The sequence below is a fragment of the Haematobia irritans genome, chromosome 1, assembly GCF_050003625.1.
Source record: "Haematobia irritans isolate KBUSLIRL chromosome 1, ASM5000362v1, whole genome shotgun sequence".
NCBI classification, from domain to species: Eukaryota; Metazoa; Arthropoda; class Insecta; order Diptera; family Muscidae; genus Haematobia; species Haematobia irritans.
The window spans coordinates 155,084,720-155,092,048 of NC_134397.1; the positions used below are offsets into that span (position 1 = coordinate 155,084,720).

General features: G+C 31.2%; 1 long non-coding RNA gene across 1 annotated transcript; it reads right to left on the reverse strand.

The window, feature by feature from the left end:
• Positions 1-4,977: 4,977 nt before the first annotated feature.
• LOC142242844 (uncharacterized) lies at positions 4,978-5,416 on the reverse strand. Its single transcript, XR_012724210.1, has 2 exons — positions 5,217-5,416; positions 4,978-5,154 (listed from the first exon to the last, which is right to left on the reverse strand). It is a non-coding gene; the product is annotated as an uncharacterized LOC142242844 (long non-coding RNA).
• Positions 5,417-7,329: the final 1,913 nt, after the last annotated feature.

Genomic DNA, 7,329 nt, shown 5'->3' on the forward strand with positions numbered 1-7,329 from the left:
TATTTCTATAGAAAATTTTGTCAAAATTTTATTATTATTGAAAATTTTTTTTTGTATAAAAAATGTCAAAATTGTATATCTATAGAAATTTGGTCAACATTTTATTTTTATAGCCAATTTTATCTTTTTAGAAAATTTTATTTTTATAGAAATTTTTGTCAAAATTTTATTTTATAGAAAAATTTGTCAAAATTTTATTTATATAGAAAATTTTGTCAAAATTTTATTTTTGTAGAAAATTTTGTCAAAATTTTAGTTTTATAGAAAATTTGGCAAAATTTTATTTTTACAGAAAATTTTGTCAAAATTTTATTCTATAGAAAATTTTGTCAAAATTTTATTTTTGTAGAAAATTTTGTCAAAATTTTATTTCTATAGAGACTTTTTTCAAAACTTTATTTTTATACAAAATTTTTCAAAATTTTGTTTCTATAGAATATTTTTATTTCTATAGAAAATTTTGTCAACATTTTATTTTTATTGAAAATTTTGTCAACATTTTTTTTTACAAAAAATGTCAAAATTGTATTTCTATAGAAAATTTGGTCAACATTTTATTTTTATAGAAAATTTTATTTTTAGAAAATGTTATTTTTATAGAAAATTTTGTCAAAATTTTATTCTATAGAAAATTTTGTCAAAATTTTATTTTTATACAAAATTTGTCAAAATTTTATTTTTATACAAAATTTTGTCAAAATTTTATTTTTATACAAAATTTTGTCAAAATTTTATTTCTATAGAAATTTTGTCAAAATTTTATTTCTATAGAAATTTTGTCAACATTTTAGTTTTATAGAAAATTTTATCAAAATTTTATTTTTATACAAAATTTTGTCAAAATTTTATTTCTGTAGAAAATTTTGTCAAAATTTTATTTTTATAGAAAATTTATCAAAGTTTTATTTTTATACAAAATTTTATCAAAATTGTATTTCTATTGAAAATTTTGTCAAAATTGTATTTCTATGGAAAATTTTGTCAAAATTTTATCTATAGAAAATTTTGTCAAAATTTTAGTTTTGTCAAATAGGAATATTTTGCAAAATTTACCAAAACAGAATTCTACCAAAATCTACCAAGCAGGAAAAAATCTACCATTTTTGATAGAATTCTACCAACTGTGGCAACCGTGAAATATGCAAATTCCTCTCTTCCTTCCAATCGTCGTGGTATGGAAAATGGTATCACGGCTACGGTTCAGAGGATAAAAGATGGCATTGCTATCAGGTAAGTGTGTGTATGTGTGAATGCAAGCGTGTGAATGGATTTACATACTCTCAGCTATAATGTGTATGTGAAGTGGAGGCAAGCATATGAATATAAAATGTCCATGATTTAAATGGATATTTTCTTCTTTCTCTTGCCATGAGTTGAAGGTAAGAGTTGAGTATGCTGTATTGTTCATGACATAGTTTTCAAAAACTCTGTCTTGGGGTGAATTATACTGGTATTAGATTTTGCTTGGAACCCACATAAGACTTTTTAAGCACATGTCCGATAAGACAATGTTATCTTAAATTGCTTCAACAACAGAGCGGGGCTGCAAATTTTGCCGATTTATCGGCATTTTGACGATTTTTTTACTCAAACAATAGGAAATGTCGATTTCCGACTTTTGCCCCAAAAATTACGATATTAACTCCGCTCAAAAATGTTGACTAGAAACCGTTTGTTCACACGTTTAGAGCCAGCAAAAGAGAGACTATATTTCACAGTCGTCAGATAGAGAAATTGCAAGCTTTTGCTAGAAATTTCTTACATGTAGGAACTATATTTAATTTTACACTTATATTAGTAATAGGTTGGCTGATAAGTCCCCGGTCTGACAGATGGTGTCGCTAGTATTAAATGCATATTATTTTTATATAGTACCAACCTTCAAATGATTCGTATCAAAATTTGACGTCTGTAAGTCAATTAGTTTGTGAGATAAAGCGTCTTTTGTGAAGCAACTTTTGTTATTGTGAAAAAATGGAAAAAAGGAATTTCGTGTTTTGATAAAATACTGTTTTCTGAAAACTTGCCTTGATAATGAGTTTCCGGACTCTGCCCCAGGGAAATCAACAATAATTGATTGGTATGCAAAATTCAAGCGTGGTGAAATGAGCACGGAGGACGATGAACGCAGTGGAGGCCCGAAAGAGGTGGTTACCGACGAAAACATCAAAAATATTCACAAAATGATTTTGAATGACCGTAAAATGAAGTTGATACGAGATAGCAGAGGCCTTAAAGATATCAAAGGAACGTGTTGGTCATATCATTCATCTGTGCAAAATGGGTGCCGCGCGAGCTCACATTTGACCAAAAACAACAACGTGTTGATGATTCTGAGCGGTGTTTGCAGCTGTTAACTCGTAATACACCCGAGTTTTTCCGTCGATATGTGACAATGGATGAAACATGGTTCCATCACTACACTCCTGAGTCCAATCGACAGTCGGCTGAGTGGACAGCGACCGGTGAACCGTCTCCGAAGCGTGGAAAGACTCAAAAGTCCGCTGGCAAAGTAATGGCCTCTGTTTTTTGGGATGCGCATAGAATAATTTTTATCGATTATCTTGAGAAGGGAAAAACCATCAACAGTGACTATTATATGGCGTTATTGGAGCGTTTGAAGGTCGAAATCGTGGCAAAACGGCCCCATATGAAGAAGAAAAAAGTGTTGTTCCACCAAGACAACGCACCGTGCCACAAGTCATTGAGAACGATGGCAAAAATTCATGAATTGGGCTTCGAATTGCTTCCCCACCCACCGTATTCTCCAGGTCTGGCCCCAGCGACTTTTTCTTGTTCTCAGACCTCAAAAGAATGCTCGCAGGGAAAAAATTTGGCTTCAATGAAGAGGTGATTGCCGAAACTGAGGCCTATTTTGAGGCAAAACCGAAGGAGTACTACCAAAATGGTATCAAAAAATTGGAAGGTCGTTATAATCGTTGTATCGCTCTTGAAGGGAACTATGTTGAATAATAAAAACGAATTTTGACAAAAAATGTGTTTTTCTTTGTTAGACCGGGGACTTATCAGCATACCTGTTAGGTCACTAAAGATGTGTGCCGAAAATGGTGAGTACCGGTCTATATTTTGGTATAGCCCCCGTATAGACCGATCTCCCGATTTTACTACTTGGGCTTCTAGAATCCGTAGTTTTCATCCAATTTGATTAAAACTGGATATGTAGAGGTATTATAGGACCATAGAGAGGTGTGCCGAAAATGGTGAGTAGCGGTCCATGTTTTGGTATAGCTCCCATATAGACGGATCTCCCGATTTTTATCCAATTTTCCTGAAATTGGAAATCTAGAGGTATTTTAGGACCATAAAAGAGTGTGCCGAAAATGCTAATTATCGGACCATGTTTCGATATAGCCCCCATATAAACCGATCTCCCGATTTTACTTCTTGGGCTTCTAGAATCCGTAGTTTTTATCCAATTTGCCTGAAATTGGAAATCTAAAAGTATTCTAAGAAAATAAAGAAATGTGCCGAAAATGGTGATTATCGGACCATGTTTCGATATAGCCCCCATATAAACAGATCTCCCGATTTTACTTCTTTGGCTTCTAGAATCCGTAGTTTTTATCCAATTTGCTTGAAATTGGACATGTAGAGGTATTCTAGGAAACTAAAGAGATGTGTCGAAAATGGTGTGTACCGGTCTATGTTTTGATATAGCCCCCATATAGACCGATCATCCGATTTTACTTCTTGGGCTTCTAGAATCCGTAGTTTTTATCCAATTTGCCTGAAGTTGGAAATCTAGGTATTCTAGGACCATAAATAGGTATGGCGAATATATTGTGTATCGGTACAGATTTTGATATAGCCCCCTTATAAACCGGCCCTCCGATTTGGGGTCAAAATTCTAGAACTACAATTAGATGCGCTGAATGTTGTGTGTATCCCTCCATGTTTTTGGCATAGCCCCCATATAGACCGATCTCCCGATTTAACTCCTAGGGTTTCTAGAAATTGTAGCTTTTATCCGATATGCCATAAATTTAAAATATGCTGGCTTTTGAGACCCACAAAAAAGTATATATGATTTAGTTTTTATCGGTCCATTTGGTAAGTCCTCCATATAGACCGATTTCAGATCTTGAGGGTACAGAAGGTGCACTGATCATGAAAATTGCTTGAAACTGAATGTAAAATTTCCAGATTTTACTTCTCGTAATCATATAAATAATTGGGATAAAAATCTACAGATTTTAGATTTCAAATCAAGGCGTTATTTCATCATTATCTTGCACACTTACAAGAGATGTTTATGATTCCTCTACAACTCCAACAAAAAATGGTTCTTATAAATTCAGAATCTGATCTAATCTTCATAGGTAAAATCTTTACATGTATCTGTGGGAAGCGTACTGTTTGAACTGATCTGCTTGGGAAAATATCTGTCATCATACCCCCCTGAAATTTTTAAAGGAAACTATTATATTTAATTCATGGTGGTGGGTATTTAAGATTCGACCCGGCCGAACTTACTGCTGTATATACTTATTATCGCTCCATTTGGTAAGGTCTCCATATAGACCGATTTCACTTCTTGAGGGTATAGAAGGCGCATTGATCATGAAACTTGCTTGAAACTGAAAGTAAAATTTCCAGATTTTACTTCTCCACCCAGAAAAAAGTGACCCCTTCTTTAAGTTAAAATGAACTCATTGTGAAGAAAGTTGAACTTCGTATAGCGCCAAAGACATTTTTATTTGTTTGAACGATGTGATTTTCGTAGAAATTAGGTATAATACATTCCCTATATTAGTTAACACTATACTACAGAATGAAAAAATTTAACTGATTTGAATTCATATATGGAATGATTTTATTGAAATTTTTTCATTCATTTGGACAAATCTTACACATTTGTGATAAAACTTTTACTTCATAATTAGAACTGCTTGCCTTCGTTTTTAAATACAATTTTATTTATTTATATAAGCAATTTTATCTTCAATAAAAGACATGTTTTATTAATATATTGAATATATTTATTAAGAATCAACAGCATCGAATCTCCTTAAAATATTAGTTTATTATTCCACTATTTCCAATTTCCATGTGATATTATCAACTGTAAAACGCACTTTTTCTTCTTCTTGTACTTTTCACTTTTAATAAGTTGCTGCCTTACAATTTCAATACCTATAAATATAAAAAATCATAAACCATTTTTGTTACAAGAGGTTAGCGTCACTGAATATTACCTGATAATTGAAGATTCCAAAATGAAGACAAATGAAAGGGTTGTTATTCTGCTGGTCTTTTCTTTCTTTATACACCATCACGATTGATAGATTTATTTTCAAAAAACGAAAATTTTTCTCACTAATTTAAAATAATAAATATTTTATATATTTTATTTGTTATTTATTATATTATTTTACGATATTATTTTTTAACAATCTCTCCGTATACCACAACAACGCGATTCCAACTAAAAAAACAACCCACGCGCAAACATATCGATTGCACCCACGCGCAAACACATCAATTACGATGACAGGTATCGATTACAGGTAGACAATAGAAATATAGGAAAATTTCCTATATTCTAACAAGTGTGTTTCCTTAAGTTTTGAAAGGATTGCATACTTCTTAGTACGAATGAACTAAAATATTTTTCTATGCCAAGTGTTGTTCGTATGTATGAACAACTTTCTATTGTAAAGGAAGTCGCAATTATCATTTTATAAGAAATTTTACTAATTTTGAGGAAACTTGGTTTTAGTTCGGTTTTTGTTTATTTTTACGAATGCTTTGTTATCGGTGAATAAAATTTTCTTGTTCAGTAGTAAATTCTTATACCCAGCGAAGAAAATAGTATGAGTAAAATTCCATGCCTTATTCTAGTTAATGAACTATTCCTATCTGCTTACAGTTTAGGATTTTTTTACTGAAACGAGTAAATTTTATTATTTCTCACAAAAATTTACCTTAATGGAAATAAAATGGATAAACTATATTGATGAAAAATTTTTCCTTTAGTTTCGAAGGCACTTTTTTCTGGGTGTCCTAAGCAGTTGAATAATGAGGGTAAAAATCTTTAGATTTCGATTTCAAATCAAGGCTTTATTTAATCATTTATAAATGAAATGAAATCATTTGGATTTTCAGTACAACAAACTTCGTGCTTTAGTTATATTTTGTTGGGTGGAGTTCATTTTCATAGGTGTCATATTCATTATAAAGCGTTGTGTTTTAGGGGCTCATCTCTCATTGAAGAATACTACCCATCGTAGTTGTTAGCTATGCAGAAATATTTATGGTTTCTGGGAAAATAATGGCACATTGCTGGTATACATTTAATTGGTATAGTCCACATAGATTCTCATGAATATATGTATCAGCAGAATAATGCTGACCATTTCAATACAAAATATTAAATAAATAATTATAATTCATGAATACAATTATTAATTAGTATTAAAGTTAAATTAAAGTGAGTTTCACATTTTATTCTTAGTTTAATGAACCAAAAGCAATAATAAATGCATAGATTGATTAAAAGAAATTCAAATTTAAAAATCAAACAATTTCGTAAAGAGCTTTAAAATCACCATAGAATTCTATGGTCTATGTTATCCTTTGCAACAAAAAAAAACTCGTATTACCTAATGGTAACATATTGCTCATTTTTTGCTGAGATTGATTTGCCATTCTTATCCATATATCCACCCAAAAATGTAACACCTGTATTTGCACAGCCCAGCACAGTAATAGAACAATTTTACGACATTCACAGTATTAAAGCACAAAGTGATTCGTATGGCTTAAGTTAAGCTGATATACTACCGAGAACAGCACCATCATAAACATAAAAAAAAGAAATTCTGTTACGAACTTCTTTAGTGTCAATTAAAGGCAATCTCAGTTCCTTGTTATTCAATATAAGGTCGTTGTAAATTTTTTTATGGCAACGGCCCAAAAAATTTGTAGACAAATTAAAAGAAAGAACAACCTGGAAAGGTAATGAAAGTGCAGACATGCAGGGAAGAAATGTTGGAATTTATTGGGAGTATTAGAGAACAAAAATTAAAGCATTAAAATAGCGTGTGATTCATTTTCAAGGGGCTCAAATACATTATGAAGCGTTGGCGGCGTGAAAATTGGTACCAGGAAAACAAAGAGTTGATTTTAAAAATGTGTTCTTTAAATTTAGGATATGAATCTTTGAAATTTGCGTTGCTGCGACAAAGTCATATGTCCTTAGAGTGAGATAAATATTTCTTAAAGTCAAGAAAAATATTTCTAATATGAATAATATAGTTTGTTTCACGGAGTCACAATTCGCGAAGAGTTCACACGAAAAAATTTTTT